General features: G+C 45.2%; 1 protein-coding gene across 8 annotated transcripts in view; it reads right to left on the reverse strand.

Moving 5' to 3' along the window:
* Positions 1–20185, reverse strand: part of ARHGEF4 (Rho guanine nucleotide exchange factor 4) — a 173934-nt gene that overhangs the window by 39781 nt on the left and 113968 nt on the right. The window contains exon 1 of one of the 8 annotated variants that reach the window (XM_057505448.1): positions 14618–14863. The exons of the other annotated variants lie outside the window; for them this stretch is intronic. The gene's annotated coding sequence lies outside the window, so the exon portion shown is untranslated. Of the gene's footprint in view, positions 1–14617; positions 14864–20185 lie in introns of those variants that run through there. 8 annotated transcript variants of the gene reach the window in all.

Raw genomic sequence — 20185 nt, forward strand, 5'->3', positions numbered from 1 at the left:
TGTAAAACCACAAAACAAAAACCATAGCATTTTGGGGAAAGTGGTCTTAGAGGAATAATACTCAAAAACCTGGTTAGTAACACATTAAAAAATATAGGCGTCTATTACAAATGACAATGAGAGGAAAATAAATGAAAAAAAGAGGGAAAGGACAGAATGCCAATGGCTAAGCTTGGGAAAACTGGATTACTGTATGGAGAAAAGTGAAACTGGATCCCTATCAACACATTATACAGAAGTGGACTCCAACAATTCAAAGACTTATAAATGAGTGGTAAATATATAATATTAAAACTCATAATATAGGAGAAATAAGGCAGTGAATGACTTCTTAAATAACAGCACAAAGCACAAATCATGAGCTAACAATACCAATATTCGGAAGGTTAGACATTATGAATCAGATGGCAGTTAGATGACAGACTGTGAGAATATATTTACAATATTTGTATCCAACAAGAGATAGTATTTAAATGCAAAATGAAGTCTTACAAATCAATGAGAAAAAGACAAAAACCAAAGTAAAAAAGCTGTAATCAGACAGATGCAAATTAAAGTTATGATATCACTTCATTTCCATTAGGCTTGATGGAAGTTAGAAAGCTGGAACATTCCAGGTTTTGGTGATCCTATGGGGACACAGGAACTCTCAGACTGCTGGAGGGTGGTACACTGATGCAGCCACCTGGAAAAGTCAGCTGGCAGCACTTAATTAAAATAAGTATGAGTATTCCCATGGTCCAGCAATCTCTTCCTGGATATATGGTCCCCCAATTCCCACCAGTTTATGAAGAAACATTTACCGTGTTATTATTTTTTGTAGTATTGATTATGGTAGTAAACAGTTGAAGGCAATCCAGATGTTTATTACTGGAGTAATAGGTAAGATGTGGTAGATGCACATCATAGGTACAGTGAAAAATCAAAGCAACTAAAAATATACAGAGCAACACAGGAAGGTCTTACAAACATGATAGGGACTTCTGCTGGTAACAACAGACTTTAATTCAAACAACCCACTTATGGAGAATAATCTGAACAACCAGGCAAAATATAAAACACATGTGCCTCAACACATGAGAGCTATTAAGACATGAAGAACAACTAGGTCAGGATCCAGAAAAAAAAACAGGCTCAAGCCAATAAGCCAAGTGTTCATGGCTGCCTTTACCAGGGAAGAGGGACTCTGATTCCTGATAACACAGAGGAATGGCCGAGAGGCTGAATAATACTTCTGGCAACCTCAAGGGGCTAGAGGGAGAAGAAATGGATGCAAGAGCTCCCCAAGGGGGTGTCTCTGTGTTGGGATTCAGGGGGCATGGACAATTATAAACAGGTAGGCCTCGCAGGACTTGGCTCAGTTTTGAATAATTTGAAACTGGACTAAGGTAACCCTAACCGCTAGTGCCCAGAGCTCCTTGGCAGAAGCAAATATAAATCATCTTTGGGGAAAGATAATATCCTAAACTATAAATTGTTTCTATAGGTAACTCGGCAAAAACTCTGTTTATCACCAAATATAATCAGGCATATGTAGAGAAAAGGCAACAAACTGAAGAAATAACTTCAATAGGTACAGATCCATAGCAATCCAGGTAACAGCATTATTAGACACAGATCTTCAAATCAATACACTTACGGGTTCAAGGAGGGAAAAGACAAGATTGACTATTTCAGCAGGGAAGTGAAAACTAAAAAAAGAAACAAATAGAAACTCTAGAGCTAAAAAAAATCAGCAACTGAAATCAGGAACTCAATGAATGGGTACATAAAATTAGATTCAGTTGAATTGAGAAGATAGTTCAGAAAATATTCAGAAAAAAGCAGAGACAAAAAGATGGAAAGCCCAGAAGGAAAAAGACACTGCAAATTCTCTAAGTTCTCCGTGTGGTTATAGTCCCAGGAGAGGACAGAGATGGAATGTGCTGAAAGCAATATTTGAAAAGAATGGCTGGAAATTTCCCAAAATAGGAGACAGATATCAAGCCACAAATTCAAGAAGCCCTCTGAACCCTAAGCCAACTTAAAACATATATATTATATATGTGTGTACATAACATATATCTCAGCACATCTGTAACACTATTGAAAACCAAAGGCAAAGAAACCGGGAAGAGACAGGCTGACTGTAAAGGTGCTGACATTAGACAACAGCTCATTTTTCAACAGAAATAATGGGAACTAGGACACAATGTAATATCTTCAGTGTCAATTTCTACATAATGAAAATAAAGGAATTACGGTAAAAGGAAGTCATTTTTAGACAAAAACTGGGAGAATTCATTCACTAGCAGATAAACTTCTAAAGAAAAAAAGTAGGTATGTTTAATCTCAGACAGGAAATTGGAGATTTAGTAAGAAGTGAAGAGCAATGAAAACGTAAATATATGGGAAAATATAAATAAAATAGATTCCGCAAAACAGTAATGTCTTATTGAGTTAAAAATACAGAGAAAAAAAATACATGGAAAATTAAAATATATGACAACAATAGTCAAGAGAGGTGTTAAGGGACTAAGGTCTTTGTGTTGTGAAGGAAGATGTTGAAAGTACTGATTTATATTGGACTTTCATAACATGGAAGTGGTTTTATGATATAATCTCTAGGATAATCACTAAAAGACAAAGTTTGTAACTTTCAAGCTAACAGAAGATTTTTAAAAAAGGAAGATTAAATAGTCAATCTTAAAAAGGCAAAAAAAGGAGTAAAAGTAACAAGAGTAGATGGGGCAAATAAACCACACTTATTAAGATGGTAGATTTAAAACCGATTATATTAGTAATTGCACTGAATTAAATATTCCAACTAAAATATAGAAGTTTTCATACTGGATTTAAAAATTTGCTTAATTGCTGTTTATAAGAGATTCATCTAAACTCACAGAAAAGTTAAAAGTAAAAGAATGGAAAATGATATGTCCTGCAAACAGCAAAAGAAAGCTAATGCAGCTGTCTTTATTTCAAGGGAGACATTAAGGTAAAATACATTATTTGATTTAAGAGAAACTTTTAATAACGACAAAACATTAATATTTAAGGAAGATATAACCCAAACTTAAATTTGTATGCTCCTAGTAACATTAAATATATAAAGCAAATGAAAAATTAAAACTCCTAGTGGAACATTTGGGCATACTTTCCTCAGTAAGTACAGAATAAGCAGGCAAACAAATACAGCAAGAACTGACCTAAATGACATATCCTGCATCTAACAAGGACAGAATATTAACTATTTCCAAGTACATCTGTTATGCTGAAAATGCTATGAAAATCAAAAGTTTCAACAAACTTAAAAGGGTTGAAATCACGCATATTTTTTCTACGTCCTAATGCAAATAAGTCAGAAATTAAGGGTGAAAAGCTAATTAGAAAATCCACATAAATTTAGAAATTAATAATACACTTCTAAATAACCCACTCGCCAAAGAGGAACTTTCCATAGAAAATAGGAAATATTTTCAATTGAATAATAATTAAAATAAAAATCTCTATAAATAATGCCACTCAATCTGAAGAAAAGTATGTTGCGTTAAGCTTGTGTTAGAGAAGAAAAGGGTATCAATGTCTTTGTTTTAACCTCATCTTGAATGATACTTCATTTGGGTAAAGAATTCTTATCATTGTGAAGTACATATTTGACGTTAGCATTCTTCTGGCTTCCACTGTTACTGCTAATAGGCCGGCTTTCAATCTAAGCTCGTTCCGTGCTGGTTAAATCTGGCTTTCCTCTTTCTGTTTGGCTGCTTTTAATATCTCCTACTTGTTTTTGCAGTTCTACAGTTTCACTATGATGAGTGGCATGTTATGACAGTTGAATTACAGATTCAAAGATTCATATCTTCATCAATGTCGGATAATTTGTAGCCATGAACCTTTTAACTATTACCTCTTATTCAATTTTCTCCTTTTTGAATACCCTTGAGATATATGAATGTTTTGCAAATGCCCTGATTATCACTAAATATGGACACATTTTTAGGTGATTTTCCATTGTGTAGGTTCTCAGACTGCATGAGTCAATGTAAATTTGAAGCATTCATCTATGTAAGGTACGGGTCCAAGATTGCAAATTCTCAAGGAGAGGATTTTTCCCTCACCCAGAACCCAGAGATAGCAAGAATTGAGTGGAATAAAATAAAAAAATCAATTCTTCCACTGACAGTATAGCTCTTAGAGGGTTTCAGTTTTGAATAAGGGTTTTAGTTCCATCTTTCAGCCTTGCACAGGCCCAAGGTCCTATCTTCCATTCCCAAGTGGACACTAACCGTGCTAGCTGCCCTGTCTTCAGTGGAGATTCCCCTCCCTTCCCCATCAGCTACAGTCAGAGAGTGTGGCCACCACCTCTCATTTTCAGGGCCTGCTGGCTGTGGCACCTGGGAGTTCTCTTCCGGTCCTGTGAGCTGAGTTGAGCTGTGCCATCAAGGTGATTTGTGGTGTGTTTTTATCCAGCTCTTGAGGCTTATAGCAGTTACGTTTTTCGAGTTACCTCAGCTCATCATCTTGCAGAAGAGCAGGTTGTGATTCTATCTTCACCAGAACACAGAATGCTAACTGAACTGCAGCTCCTAAGGCTCTGAACTAATCAAATGAAGTTAACAATGAATTAAATCTTTATTTTACATCAGAGAAATCATGGACTCCTGCTCTGTAAAATGTCTGATTAGTGAATTAAAAAAATTTTTTTTCTTACCAACACCCAAAGCACTTCTACCCACGAATGTTTCACACACCCCCGTAAACTATTTATAAAACAGTCTCCCCCAAGTCATAGAGACAAAAAAGAGGCAGAATAGAGCTAAGCAGAATTAAGCCTAAAATTTGGATATTGTCCATTTTTATTAGGAAAAAAATAAAAATAACTGCTATTAAGGATTTGTTCAAAAACATACCCAGTTAGTATCCAGAGATCATTATAGGCTAATTTCCTACGCCTTCCCTACCACAGCTCCTGGCCATGGTTACTGATGTCTGGGATGACCTCCATCTTAAATCATAATCACTGAAAGCAGAAGAAAACTGATTATGCATCTACTATGTTCAAATACGCCTATCAACATGTCAGTTAATGAAGTATTATTAGTTCTCTTTGAGAGAAGAAACTTCAGGCTCCAGACTAGAAACCTGCCCTAGGCAAAGAGTCCACAAGGGCCGGACCCAGGACTTGATTTCACGTGGGTCTGCCCTTCATTACAAAATCTTCTTCAGTATCTGTTGATACTTACTCAGCAAAGAAATAGTTAAATCAAAGTCTCCAGATTCAACTAAATAAGGGCAAGAAATGGATTCAAGGAGTTGAGTGTGAAAATATAGAAATGATAATACAGAAAGGGTTTACTGTTTAACTCTTGGTCCTTCAGAACTTTTTTCTCAACAGAATGAGCAATTCTCTTGCCTAAAGAAGGCTGACCTGTGTCTGTGTGACATCAAGTCATTTTATGTATAAGTCCTTTTTCTGAATCTGTTGAACTCTAAAAGTTTATCTGAAACCAAAACCGAGGCCCTATCCATCTCTAGGTTCCGGTGCAGCTCCCCTGGCTGCCCCCCGCCCCCACCCCCTACCCTGCCTCGACAGAGCACAGGAAGCCCCAGGGGAAGGCAGCGTGGTTCACTGTGTGCGGTGTCTGTGAGGGGTGGCTTTTCCCTCGACTTCTGAGAGGCAGCTGTGAGTCCATCACCCATATGGCTGATTTTACCTTTGCTTTTCCAGACTCTCAACTCCTCTCAGACAAGGTCTGCGAAGAGCAGCTGCTCGGTGCTCATGACAGTGCTACACGGTGTCAGGACACCGGGTGGGATAAAACAGTGTCTGACACCAGAAAGTGATGGAGACAAGCCCAGCGCACTTCACCACACACAGACCACACCCACAGGGTACAACGAAGGATACAGGTGCTCGCAGTTGTATTTAAACCCCCAGAAAAAAAATCTGGAAAGAAAAATACTAAAATGTTAAGAATGGACCTAATCGGGAAGAGGAATGATGAGCAACTTTGTCCTATGCCTTTATATTTACTCCTTCTTGGATTTATTTTATCATGGTCATGTTCAATACTAAAAATATAATGTGCTTCTATTACATATTTCATAAAATATATTGTTTATGATATAGTGTATCCTCCTAACATAAATGTACCACCTCTAAAATACTGTTGAAATTATAAAGGATAACCCAGGGATTTGCTGCAACTGCTGAATAAAACTATGATCAAAATCTAATTCAAACTTACCAGAAACCTTCAAATTTTGAATCTTAAGAAAAGAATCATGGAAGAATACAAAGGTGAATAGAGGAGGTCCATGAAGGTGCTGTTTAAAATACTAAAAATTGTAAGCAACAACTTAAATGCTCAACAATAGAATATTGGCTGAAATATTGACATGCCCATAAAATGGACTAATAGGCGGCATGAAAATAATAGTGCTGAGGATTATTTAGTGACATCCAGAGAAGCCACAATAAATTATTAAGTGGAGGAAAGAAATAGGTCATACACAAAATATACTGTATGAGCTCTATTTCGTTAAAAAAAGGTTTATATACAGAATAAAGATTGGCCAAATATATACCAAAACATGAATAGCAATGGTTTCTAGGTTAGGAGATTTCAAGTGATATTTTTCTAAAGTTCCTATAATTACCATACATTACTTTTGTAAAACTAAAACTCAATAAAAGTTAATCCAATTTATTACTTTTGTAAAAATGAAACTCAGTAAAAGTTAATCCAATATATTAAACCCAGGTGCAATTTCATTTGTGTCCACGACCACAAACTTGTAGGTAATACTAAGTCTGCCAAGACAGGCCTGAGAGAAGAAACACCACCTCCTTGGATGCAACCTTGGACTCTCAAGGCCGGCAGAAAACTTCCCTGCTGAGGCGGCTGCTCTGAGGGCCTGGGAGCCCCCGGGAGGCAAGGTCTCCCCCGGCTGAGTGTGTCTGCTGCCAGAGGCTGCTGTGCTAAGAGCCTGTCTGGCTCCCCAGAAACTCAGTGGGGCACAGACAGATCTCACCCACAGTGGACTTGCTTGGCTTGCTTTTCTACCGGAAATTCAGTCATTCATTCCACAAGCATCTACTGTCTATGTGCCAGGCAGCAAATAGGAGCTTTCCACACATTACCTCCTTCACTCCTCATGTGCCACCACCACACCCCCCACCCAATCACATTATTCTGACTTTACAGATGACAAGCCTGAGGGCGGAGAATTAGGTCACCTGTCAGCTTGTCACAGTAAGAGGCTCAGCTGGGATCCAAGCCCAGGGTCCTTCAGAGGAGTCCAGTACTTCCCATGGGCGACTTCTTTTTAAATTGGTTAAAAACTCAGCTTTGATGCTGAGAACATTAATCTTACTTTCACTACACTCACAAGCTGCTTTTGCATGACATCCCACGGCCGTGGGGCCTTGGCTTCACTCGCAACACCCACTGCTGAGGGTCTGCAGGCTCTCAGTGCAGGACCCCAACCAGGTGCAGCATCACAATGTGAGGTTACTGCACATGGAACAAAAGCCCATGGTCCTGGCTTCCTGAGGAGCTGCTTTGCTGCTTCCCAACCTGGGAAAGCAGGGCTGCCTGACTTCACAGAACCTCCTCTCCGTAACCCCGTCCCGATGTGGCTGGGCCAGAGCAGGCAGTCAGCCCATAGTGCCAGCAGGGCCCGTGTAAGGGCAGGTCGGTGCCCGCCACAGCCCTGCTTCATCGCCCCCGGGCACACTGGCTGTGTGCTCCTCACTGGCCTGGCTGCTGGAGTGCCTGTGGATATAGCAAGATGGGCATGTGGGAAGCCCAGGAAAGTGGGGTCTGCTCATGGTGGCAGTGCCTAAGGAGTAACAGTGCTGAGGTTCCCATTCTCCCTGCTTCCTGAGGGCGGGGGAGTGCGTGACCCAACTCCACCTCCCAGGGGCGCAAACCACCTGGGCAGTGCCCCCCAGGCACTCTGAGGGCGCTAAGGCAGGGAAGGGGCCAGCTGTTGAGTTGCCTGAAGCAGGACACAGGGAGGCAGCCAGGCACAAGGACGCACCAGGAGAGCGGGCACAGGCAAACTGGAGAGCGCCTACTGCCCAGTATTTCCCCCAAATTTCACCTGTCAATTTCAGATTCCATATTGTCAAGACGTCAATTCTCCCTAAATCGACCTACAGATGCAACATGATCCACATCAAAACTACAGGAAGATATTTTATAGATATGGACAAGCTGACTCTAAAATGCATGTGGAAAAGCAAAGAAAAAATAAGTAAAGTGATATTGAAAAAGAACAAAATTAGAGGATTCACACACCTGATTCCAAGACATGTTATAAAACTACAGTACTCACCACAGTGTGGTATGAGCAAAAGAATCAGCCCTTAGCTCAGTGGAACAGAACAGGGCCCAGAAGTAGCGCCATGCAAATGTAGACAGTTGATTTCTGACAGAGGTATGAGGCCAGCTCAGTGGACAAAGGATAGTCTTTTCAACAAATGGTGCTGCAACAACTGGATATGCATATGCAAAGAGGGAGCTTTGACCCTCATATCAAACCGTATACAGATTAACTCAAAATAATTCAAAGATCTAAGTATAAATATACAACCATAACATCTTCTAGAAGAAAACAGGAGAAACTCTGTGTCCTCAAGTTCAGCAAAGAGTTCCTGGATACAATCCTAAAAGCATGATCCATAAAGGAAATATTGTAAGTTGGACTCCACTGAAATTACAAACATTTCCTCTGCAAAAGTCACTATTAAAGAATTAAAATACAAGTCACAGACTGGAAAAAACAATTTGCAAATCACATATTTGACAAAGTACTTATACTCAGAATATATAAACAACTCTTAACAACAAATATTAAGAAAATAATCCAATAAAAACTGGGCAAAGTATTCAGGCACATCACCAAAGAAGACACAAATAGGGTAAAAAAGCATATGAAAAGATGTTCAGCAGCAGTAGCCATTAGGGGAATGCAAATTAAAAGCAAATGAGATGTTACACACCCAACAGGATGGCTTTTTTAAAAAGACTGGTAATACTAAGTGCTAACAAAGACACAGAGCAGTAGGAACTATCATAGGTACAAAATGGCACAGCTGCTTGGAAAAAGAGTTTGGTAGTTTCTTATAGCATTAAACACACTTACAGAATGACCCAACAATTCACTCCTGGGTGTTTACTCAAGATAAATGAAAACTTATGTCCATACAGACTCATACACTAATGTTCACAGCACTTTATCTGTAACAGACAAAAACTGGAAACAACCCAAATGTCCTTCAATTAGTGAACTAAGAAATGAACTGTGGTACATCCATTCGATGGACTGCTATCAGCAATTAAAAGGAAAAGAACCTATTGAGCCATGCAAAGACACAGATGAAACTCAAATGCAGAAGCCAGACTCAAAAGGCAATGGGACACGATCCTATTTATAGGCCATTCCAGAACAGGCCAATCCACAGCAAGGGAGAAGAGAATAGCCAGGGTGAGGAGGTGGGAGAAGGGTTGACTACATGAGGCATCATTAATTTTTTGGAGTGATGAATTTCTTCTGTATTATGGTGGTGTTTACACAACTGTATGCATTTGTCAGACTCTTAGAACACTACCAGAAAGAGTAACTTTTAACTGCATATAGCTTTGAAAAAAATATAAAGCGAGAAGGGGAGGAAGTATGCAAGCAATCTGGACACATCAGCTTCCTGCCTAAAACCTGTCCATGGCTCAACAGATTTCCTGGCTTGGAGCCACAGCCGGGTCTCCCTGTCCTGAGGCTCCTCATTCTACACTACTGGCAATTGCTGCATACTTGGAGCACCTGCCATGGTACCTGGTGCTGCTGCTCATAAACACAGGCTGGCTTCCTTCAGACATCTTCCACATTTGTTAATGCTCACCCCCTCCCGTGGCAGCTCTTTCTACTCCTCAATACGGCTAACTTACAGGCATCGAAATGCAAGCGATACCTTCTGAAGGATTTCTTTGAATCACTTCTTGTCTCTGTCCTTCCTAATAGTTGGGTCTGGGTGCCCATTCTTCAGAGTCCCGTCAGCTGTGCAGTAAAGGCTTGGGAATGGGCAAACCTCACATTCTGAAGGAAGGATTGGCCCTCAGCTGGCTCCTGGGAGATCGTCTCCAAGTCCCTGAAGTACCTTGCCTGATAAATGTCTTTGTATACCTGCCTTGAGCCAGGCCAAAGAGTTTATACTAATGACGTGATTTATGGTGGGGCTTTGAGCTACACTGTGTTAGTGGGACCTATGGACGGGTTGGAGACTAAGTAACTAAGGTCAGTCTTGTGGGCTCTGCATGTCTAAGAAACTGGCCTCCAATAAAAGCCTTGCACACCAAGGCTTCAGCGAACTTTCTGGTTGACAATACTTCCTACATGTTGTCACACATGGCTGCAGGGAGAATTAAGCATGGGCCATGTGATTCCATGGGAAATGACACCTGGGAGCTGGTGCCTGGATTCTCCTGGACTCTGACCAATGCACATTTTGCCTTGGTTGATTTTAATCTGTATGTTTTCACTGCAATAAACTTGGACCATGATGAGGCTTAGAACCTCACCCCCCCTGTTCTGAGAGAAATCTTCTGCATCCGTGGATGTTTTATTGCCCTTGTCTAGCTTGGATTAACACATAGTCTACAGGCACACACCTGATCATCTACATTTGCTCTCTTACAACACTAAACTATGTTTTCTACCTTTATCTTGTATCTACCTACCACTTCAGCATTTTATTAAAAATAATAATAACAAAGAGAGAAATGTGGTATCCACATATAAATCAAGTATAAAAATCAAATGAGTATTCATATTTGAACTGACTGTTTATAGTTCATAATGCATGAGCAAAACCGAAGGTTTCTGTGATGACTGCCTGTGTACTGTTCACCATGTAAGAACTTATTCACTATGTAAGAATTTTGTTCTCCATGTAAGAACTTGTTTGTTATGCCTCAGAAGATTGGAGACTGATGAAAATTAGGCTTGGGGTGGATTAATGATTGTGCATTGAGCATTGACTCCCCTATACAGAATTTTAATGTTGTTAACAACCATTTGATCAATAAATATGAGAGATGCCCTCACAAACAAACAAAAAAAAAGTACACACTTCCAATGGGAAAATAATAAGTAACTGGGATGTAATGAATATAGTCAAGATATTGTAACAGCTTGGTATGGTGATAGCTGGTACCTAGAATTGTCATGTATGTAAATGTTGAATCACTATGTTGTACACCTGAAACTAATGTAATGTAATACTGTGTGTCAACTACCCTTTAATAAAAAATAATTACCTACAAAAAAGAAAAACTTGGACCATGAGTGTAGCAGGTGAGTTCTGAGCTCTGTGAGTCCCTCTAGAGAATCATCCCCTGAGAGCGACATGGGGCACCCCTAGAACATCATCCCACCGGCTTTACTTTATCACAACACTTACAGTGAATTACCACTGCCTGTCTCTCTCTGGGCTGTGATTTCTTTAAGCGTATGGTATGTCTACCATCTCTGGTACCTAGGCTGTGCCTGAAACATGCATAAGTGTTAAATCTCTGATGGCAAGACAAGCCGAGCCTCCTTCTAAGTCTTATTCTCACCTCAGTCAGAATAATGCCTCAGAGGCTGGCGGAGAATGTGGGAGTAGCACGGATTCTCTCTCAAGAAGAAATCATAGGACATTAATCATTCAAAATCACAAGTAGTGAAAACTGTCAACCCCAGAAGACTGAATTGAAAATTAAGCCTGTCAGACAACACATCCAGAATAAGAATTTGAAAATCTTAGGCACATCACAGCGGTGTGACGGCACAGTTGAGAACCCAGGGGCTCTGGGTGTTTCGGGGGACGAGAAATGGGCAGAGAGAAGGGACAGCACATTCTACCCTGTCGACTACACTTTATTTTCAGATTCTACCTTCAGGGAAAGCCTTCTTTGTACCAGGATAAGTGATATTTCAATGGCAAATGCAAAGATTGGACATTTAAAATTCAAGAAGTCTTTAGAAACAAGGAGAATGTAAGTTCCCTGCTGGCTTACCTGGCTAAAGCCTTGTCCTGCCACTTAAGTTGCGATTCCAGCCTCAAGTACTATAGCCTTTCTGGTTCTTGCCGACAACTTAAAAAATGTTTAACAATACACTCCATTCTAAAAACCACCACCACAATAATGCTAAGGATCTTTTACTGGTAATTCTTAATTTTTCTTACGAAATAAACACAGTTCAATTATACACACACATGCTTTGTGTTAGGGATCAAACAGAAACACAATATGCAATAAACGTCCCCTCAGTGGAGGGGTACCCAGCCCAAATCAATAGCTCTGCCTAGAATCATGGAATTTTAGAGTTGATTAGAAAAGAGGTCAGAACTTTGGTTTCAATGTCCACATTTTGAAAATGGGGTAGCTGGGACCCAGAAAAAAGCTGTGACTGTTGAATAAAGCTAACATCACACAAGTAGCCAAGACATCACTTCAGTGTGCCGACGCTCCACATGCTTCTTTCTGCACTGGGCCCGGCACAGCCTCCATTCCAAACCCAGCACAGGGGCTGCTAGGTGTCCGTAGGGGACAGGGGTAAAAGCTAAGGTCTAGAATGGATACCTTAGGACATCAGGGCTTAATTCTCTTCAGGAATCCAGTTGAGAGAGGGATTCACGGGTTCACACAGCTTGCCAGGTTCATGAGAGCACACTTTTACACTCCTGGGATTGAACACTACTGATAAAGGACCCCAAAATAAGGCAGGAAGTAGAGGACTGAGAGAGGGGATCAGGTTGGAGGTGGACACAGGCGGTTTGCTGCCTGACACCTAGCAAGCAGCACCTGGGCCCCAGCCCCAGTGGTCCAGTGATCTGTGAGGGGCATGGCATCTGCTTCTGGGTCTCACACCAACACTTCCAATATCATGTTGCTTTAAACCCTGCCCTGTCACTGCAGGGGCAGCTCTGAGCCCGTCAAGGAGCCATCTTTAGACCTTGGCTTTTACCCCTGCCCTCCACTGACACCACCCCAGATCTTCACACACATACACCTCTCTGAACCCCATCCAGGCTGCCTCAGTGCCCCTGGTCTTCTCTGGGGAGTCCCTGGATCTGAGGAGCACCTAATAAACCTCGGTCTCTGGCATCTCCATCTGCCTCATCCCTGCCCGTGGGCGGGAGGACAGAACGGCAAGGGAGTCCTTGGAATGACCAGGGCCGCGTCCCCAAGCCCCTCGGGGTCTGTCTGCCATGGCTGTGGTGGAGCAGGGATGTCTCCCCACGCTGGAAGGGGAAGGAGAGTCACTGGGGTACAAAGAAGGAAGCCTTAAAGTTTGCTTGCAGCCCCACTGACCGCGCTGTCCGGTTTGGTTTTCTCAGGTTGGGTTCTATTTAAGCGCCCCGTGGAGAGGTGGGAAAGGCGCCTTTCCAGGGACTCAGGAAGGGAGGGGCTTGAGCCGCAAAATTCTAAAGAGCTTTTGTGTGGAGGAGACCCTGAGAGCTGGATAACCCAGCCGTCCATGGTTTCCTGTGTTGTTTTGGGGCAGATGCGAGTCATCAAGCGCTCCACGCAGAGGCATCCTTCGCTTTCCCTTTCCACACCTACTGACTTCAGAGCAGAGTCCAGACCCCGTATCTGCAACCTTTCACTCCCGCGCTCCCCTGCACGGCCTGCTCCCCGGCCTGCTCCCCGGCGGTGCCGTCAGCCCCGCCCCCGCTGCCCTCTGCGTGCCCCCTGGGCACGCACACAGCCTCACCTCCACCGCCCATGCGGGCCCTGCCACTTCCACGGGCTCATCCCCCACTCCACTCAGAAGTAAAATGGGTGCACTGCCTCCCCATTTCCAGGTAGAAAACCTTTATAGCTCCCACGGCAGGGGCTCAAAAGTAACTTGAGTGTGTGCGAGAAGTAAAATACACAGAATCCAGTTTAGGAGGTAACGGAAGGGTAGGCGATCACCATTCACAAAACCACTTTTGACTTCCTTGCTTAATTAACATTTGGGGTCAAAGTCTTCCTCTCAACCTGTACCCAGAATTCGGCCCTCCAGGTGAAAGGGGGGCACTGTGGCGAGCACACGGTCCAGGGCACCCCAGGGCAATCCCATCTCCGGGAAGCTGCATTGCTTTTTCCAGAGGGTCCACGAACCCGCTCCTCTGGCCCGGGAGCTGCCGTCCTGGAGCCAAGACCACACGCTGGATCCGGTGGGCCGGCGCCGGCGGGCCCTCTCCTCCCTTCTCCGCCTGTCACGGGGCTGCGGGTCCGAAGGCCGGACCTGCGCCGCTGGTCACGGTCAGTCTAGGGGAGGACAGCGCCCTCTCACCTTTCCCAGCCGACGCGCCTGCTGCAGGCGCCTGGCCGCACAGGGAGCTCACCGGCAGGAGGGGGTGGGGGGACGGACAGAGACGGTGGGAAACCGGCAGAGAACCAGAAAAACGCAACGGAATCCGCAGGACGAAGGGACCAGAGACAGAAATGAGAAATGGAAAAAGTGAGGCAGGCGAGGGAAGGAGGGGGAAGGAGGCTCGGCTCAGCACAGGAGGTGCGCGGGGCGACGGCGGCCCCCACCCGTGGGGCCCCCACTCGCAGCCCGCCCCCCGCGGCCCCCGTGCCCCCGCGGCTGCCCTCACCCGCGGCGGCCGAGCGCAGGCTCTCCAGGCTCCAGGAGCGGGACAGGGCGCCGCGCACGCCGCCGCGGCCGCCGCACACCACGCCGCTGCTGTCCGAGTCAGAGCCCGGGGACAGCCCGGCGCTGCTCCCGCCGCCGCTGCTGCCGCTGCTCGAGCCGAGGTCGCCGCTCGTCTGCCCGCTCGACTCGCTCGGGCACTGCGGCGCCCCCGCGCAGGCGGGCCCGAGCTCCAGCCACAGGCTCCCGGGCGGCGGGGCCGCGGGCAGCGGCGCGGCGGCGGCGGGGCTGCCGGGGCCGCTGTCGGAGGGCGAGCGGCGCGCGGGCGGAGCGGCGGCCGCGGCCCCGGCCGCTTCCCCGCCGCCGGGGGGCCGCGGCCCCTGGCCCGCCGACATCACGGGGCTCCGCCGAGGAGGCTGCAGGCCGGCCGCGCGCGCTCGGGCTCTGCGGCCCCGGCGCGGGACCCTCTGCGGGCGCGGCGCGCGGCTGGGCGGAGGCCGGCGCCCCCGGGCAGGGCGCCACGCACCGGTCGCCGCCCGCTCCGGCCGTCGGCGGGCGCAGAGCCGCGGCCCCGGCCGCACGCACTCACGCAGGCGCGCACGCAGACCCGGGGCGGCGGCGGCGGGCGCGGCGCGGGAGGCCCGGGCGCCCTGGGAGCCCGCAGGGCCGCGCCCCGCGGCCGCTTCGCCCGCGCGCCTTCCGGCAGGGCATCCTCCGGCGGGGATGCCCGGCACCCCGCGGCCCCGGGGGTGAGGAGGGCCGGCGGCTGGGGCGGGAGCGCAGGCGCAGGCCAGGCTTGGCCCGGGGCGGGCTCCGCGGGCGCCGGGACCACCCGGCGGGCAGCGCGCTGGGCCGTGACGCGGCCCCGAGCCCCGGGCCCCGGCCTCGCCCGCCACTTGGCACCTGCGACCTCCCGACGGCAGCAGCGGGCCCGGTTCAGGGGGCGCCCCCGGGGGCTCCGCGGGGGTCACGAAGCTGTCAGAAGCCTAGTCATGGTACGTGCAAACGACTTGGAAAGTGTCTGCAAGGAGCCAGTGACAGGCACAGATGGAGGTGGGAGTCACCGAGCACGGGGCCCTGAGCCGGGGGTCACAGGGTTCGCCTTCGGCCGGTGCACGCTGGGGAGGGGGGCCTTTCTGGCCCTCCCGGAAGCTCGTGACGTTCCCGGGTTCTTGGAGTGCGCCTAAAGGGCGAGGTGCCTCCGCTCCTCCAAACTAGGGCGACTTCCAAATGAAGAAATACTTGGAGGAATGACAAAATCTGGGAGGTGACAAGCAGGGGGAGTCTTGGTCTCATCTTGGCGGGAATGTGTGAGGGCGAGTCCCAGTAGGGACTGAGAGGGCCGGTCAGGGCTGCCGACCGACGTTCCTTCCCTCCGCCTCCCCCACGCCCTGGGGAGCCGGCTGCAGTGTAAGTGGCCGAAGTATTAACCACGGTGAGGATGAAATGAGAGGCACTTACCACGCCCCAGTACCGCGGTGCTGCAGGGATGCCGGAGAAGCCCTCCCTCGTTTCCCCTCCACTTGGGATCCATTTCCTGGAGCCCATCTCCTTCCCTAAGCCGTAAGGGCTGCTAGCTCTGCAAGATAGGGACCGTTGGTCTCCATAAGTACCATCTCCTCTTCTGCAGGCACTCCGTTACCGCCTCTATCAGGTGATACATAAATACGTGCTGGTATTAACAGGCTTAGGGGCCTGGGGACAATGGCATGCAAACGATCTTGTAAAGTACAAGGCTCAGTACGAGCATAAAGCAATACCAGTGTTGTCGGGTGTTCAGTTGGGCATTGGGGGTGGCTCAGCCAAACCTGCATTTTGAAGGCCCCTGCACCGGTTTGCTTTACTCATCTGGGGCACCTGTGTGCTCTGCCTGATCACGGCACACCTGTCAGGCCACTTCCACCGAAGCCTCCATTCTTCCCTGACCTTGGGAAGAACAGCCCTCCCCTCCCTTGGTCCTGTGTGTGCTCTCCTGTGAAAGGGGGTCCCCTCCCGTGTTCTCCTGGGATTGTCCTGCTGAGGCCTGTGAGGTAAACTCTTATGGGTGGGAAGAATTGCTTAGGACGGCGGTGGTCACTGCCAACAGGAGGCAGATCAAGACACCTGTCCCAATCAGTCGTCACAGGTCTGTGGGGTCCAGCCCCAAGTAAGTGTCCAAGTTGTCCATATCTCTCTTTTACTTTACTACTACTACCATACTATGCTTGGAAGATAGCCTCTGTTTCTTAATTTTTAATTCGTATATATATATTCATACACACACACAGATAGACAAAGACAGGCCTACACAGAAGGTCAGTGTTTTTTGAGGCTGGCTCTGTGATGTGCAAACCCGAGCAATTCAACTGCACCTGTAGAAACAGGCACAGGATGGGACTGAAACCCACCCCAGGGTAGAGCTTGGCTTCTATCCTGTCTCTCCTAACTAACCCTGTACATCAGTTCCTACAATAGTGTTCGGTGGAAAGAAGCTTAAAGCCAGAGAGACCTGGGTTCAAATCTTGGTTTCTTTTCTTACTATTGGTGACCTTGGGAAAATAACAACCTTCTTGAGACTTTGTCTCCTCACCCATCAAATAATGATTCTAACAACTAGTTTTGCAGGACAATTGTGAGGACTAAATGAAGTATGTATGTAAAATATATGTAAATATATGACAGTGCCTTGCAATGTTGGAATATTAGCTGCTATTTATTAAGCATATATAAGGTCTTAAGTACTTTGTGTATATTATTTAACTTCCATAACAACTTTAATTGATAGATACTATTAGTAACCCTATTTTTCAGTTGAAAATAACAAGCTCAGATTAATCTAAGGTCTCAAACCAAGGAAGTGGTGGAATTAGGTCCAGTGCTACCACCCATACTTGGAACCACTGTATAACTGTGAATTCCCCTCCTTCCTATTTTAAGGATTCTCCAGGTCTTGCGTAATATCATCAGTGTTATTGACAAGTGACAGTGAGCCTACATCATGCAGAGCACAATGCTAGCCGCTGGGGATAGAATGAGGAAGTTTAGACAATTGATATTGAGTGGGTATGACTTGAGCTCAGTCATCCAACTTACCTCCTCTGAGACTCTCACTGAAATGGCAAATAGGTTATAAACATAGGGCAAATTGAGGTTAACCTTAGGCAGGACAGTGTGAGGAGCCCCACTGACCCCCTCCCCATGGACACTGGTGAAAATCATTTAAGCATAACTATGTAAAACCTCTGGAAACTGTCTGAAGGGCAAATAACAAATAAGCACCTGTTCAAGAAAATCAATGAAAATTTAGTAAGAAAAGTGAGAGTCTGCAGTATTTGAACCAAGACCACTCCTGCTTGCCCCCTTCCCAGCTCAGTAGGGTGGAGATTCCACTCTGGATGGCTACAGCCAAGGACACAGGGCTCCCTCTCACCAAAGCTCCCACCAGAGAGCACACTTCCCTGGAGGAGCAGCATTTCTCACCCTGCCCCAGCTCCTTGTTGCTGAGGCTACGTCCTGGACAAGAGTGGTTGAGGAGCAGGGGTCTTCTTCTTCAGCATGCTGAGAATACTGGGGCTCTGATAGCCATTCCCCCTGTTGCTGAGGCTATGAGTCCATGCTGGGAGAGGCAAGCTGATGGAACTGTAGGCTACTGCACCCTCCTTCATTGACACTCAGAGAGAAGCCTGCCATTGCCCCCCACCCTCTCCAGCACTAGAGCCCTTGCTCAAAGATTTTACCTGGAGGGAAAAAATTTTGAAGGCTGTAAAACAAATAGCTACTAATCTCTTCCCAAAGGAATTGACCTCATTTGCAATAGAGCCTGAAGAAATTCAAACCTAAAGGTGTTCTCAAGAACAGTGGAGACTGTGCTGTAACGCACTTTTTCTTTGGAAAAGATTCATGGACCTAGTGACGATACAGACTAGATTGCAACCTCGTTCGTTTGCAGGAAAGAATCTAGAATAAAACATTTTAGAGAAGCTCTGCTGCGATTAGATCAAATGCCAAACACAGACCTCTGAAACTATTCCTTCAAAGGAGCCAGAATTTGATTGGTTTAGTTTGTAAAGCACTTTATGCTCCTGTTGAAAACTATAGTGCAATCAGCTGCCAATTAGTGGAGTTTAACATTTGGGTGTAGTCAGGGAAGAAGATAAAACAGAGTCCTACCCAAACCACTGTCATCCTAGGGTAACTGTAGGCATACCAAAGCTGCACCTTCCCGAGGAGCATCACCAGAGGCTTAACACAGTGGGAGAGGAAACAAACTGCACCAGGACAACTTTCCCAGTTACTAAACAAATAAGCACATAACCATGGTGGGGATAGTAACCTGAGTTCCTATATTGTCTAAAATATCTGGTTTTCAACCCAAAATTATGAGACATGAAAAGAAACAGCAAATTATGACTCATAAAAAGCAGGCAACAGAAACTGCCTGTGAGAAGTGACCAGATTTCAGATTTATCAGAAAAAGAATTCTGATTGCCATTATAAACAAGGTCATAGAATTAAAGGAATATAAACTCACATAATTGTGAGTTTCCCAAATTTACTGTTATTGATTTCTAATTTTATTCCATTGTGGCCAAAAAACACATTTTGTATTATTTCTACCCTTTCAAATTTATTGATGGTTCTTTTATGAACTAAATATTCTATCTTGGAGATAGAGAAGAACATAAACTCTGTTGCTTTGGGTGGTGTAATCTATAGATACCTATTAGGTCCAGTTGGTTTATAGTGAACAGATCTTCTATTTCCTCAATCTTCTGTTTAGCTGTTCTATCCATTACTTACAGTTCCGTACTGAAACCTCCAACTATTATTGTTCAATTATCTATTTCTCCCTTAATTTCTGTCAGTTTTTGCTTTATGTATTTTGGTGCTCTATTATTAAGTGTATATATGTTTGTAATTTATATCTTCCTGAGGGATTGACTCTTTTATTGTTATAAAATTCCCCTCTTTCTCTTTAGCAACTTTTTTGTTTTCATTAACAGCTATTTTGTCTGGTATCAGTAGAGTCACTCTAGCTTTCTTGTTTATATGCTGTATTTCTTTCCATCCTTTTATTTTTCAATACATTTGTATCTTTGAATCTAAAGTGTGTCTTCTATAGACAACATACAGGTAGACCATGTTTTTTTGTCCAGTGACACTCTCTGTCTTTTGATTATTTATTTAATTGATTTATATTTAGTGTTATTGATACAGTTGGATTCATAGCTACCATTTTACTTTTTGTTTTCTATGTCTTGTCTTTTTTGTTCCTCTATTCCTCTTTTATTGTTTCTTTTGCATCAAGAGAATATTTTCTAATGTAGCATTTTAATTTTATTAATGAGTCTTTCACTATATTTTTTGAGTGTTTTTAAATGGTTACTCCAGGGTTTTACATATACATCTTAAATTATCTGAATCAACTTCAGATGTATAACAGCTTTTTGATCACCCCTTTTTTGAATAAGAAGGAGTCAGAGGTCAGAGGAGTGGAGGGACACGCCCAAGCTCTCAATCCCCCGGGAAGTGCAGTGAGCCCCAGAGCCCGAGCCCTGGATGCCCAGAGCAGTACCCTCTTGCTCAGGCCTGC

The sequence above is a fragment of the Manis pentadactyla genome, chromosome 8 (assembly GCF_030020395.1).
Source record: "Manis pentadactyla isolate mManPen7 chromosome 8, mManPen7.hap1, whole genome shotgun sequence".
In the NCBI taxonomy this organism is placed as follows: Eukaryota; Metazoa; Chordata; class Mammalia; order Pholidota; family Manidae; genus Manis; species Manis pentadactyla.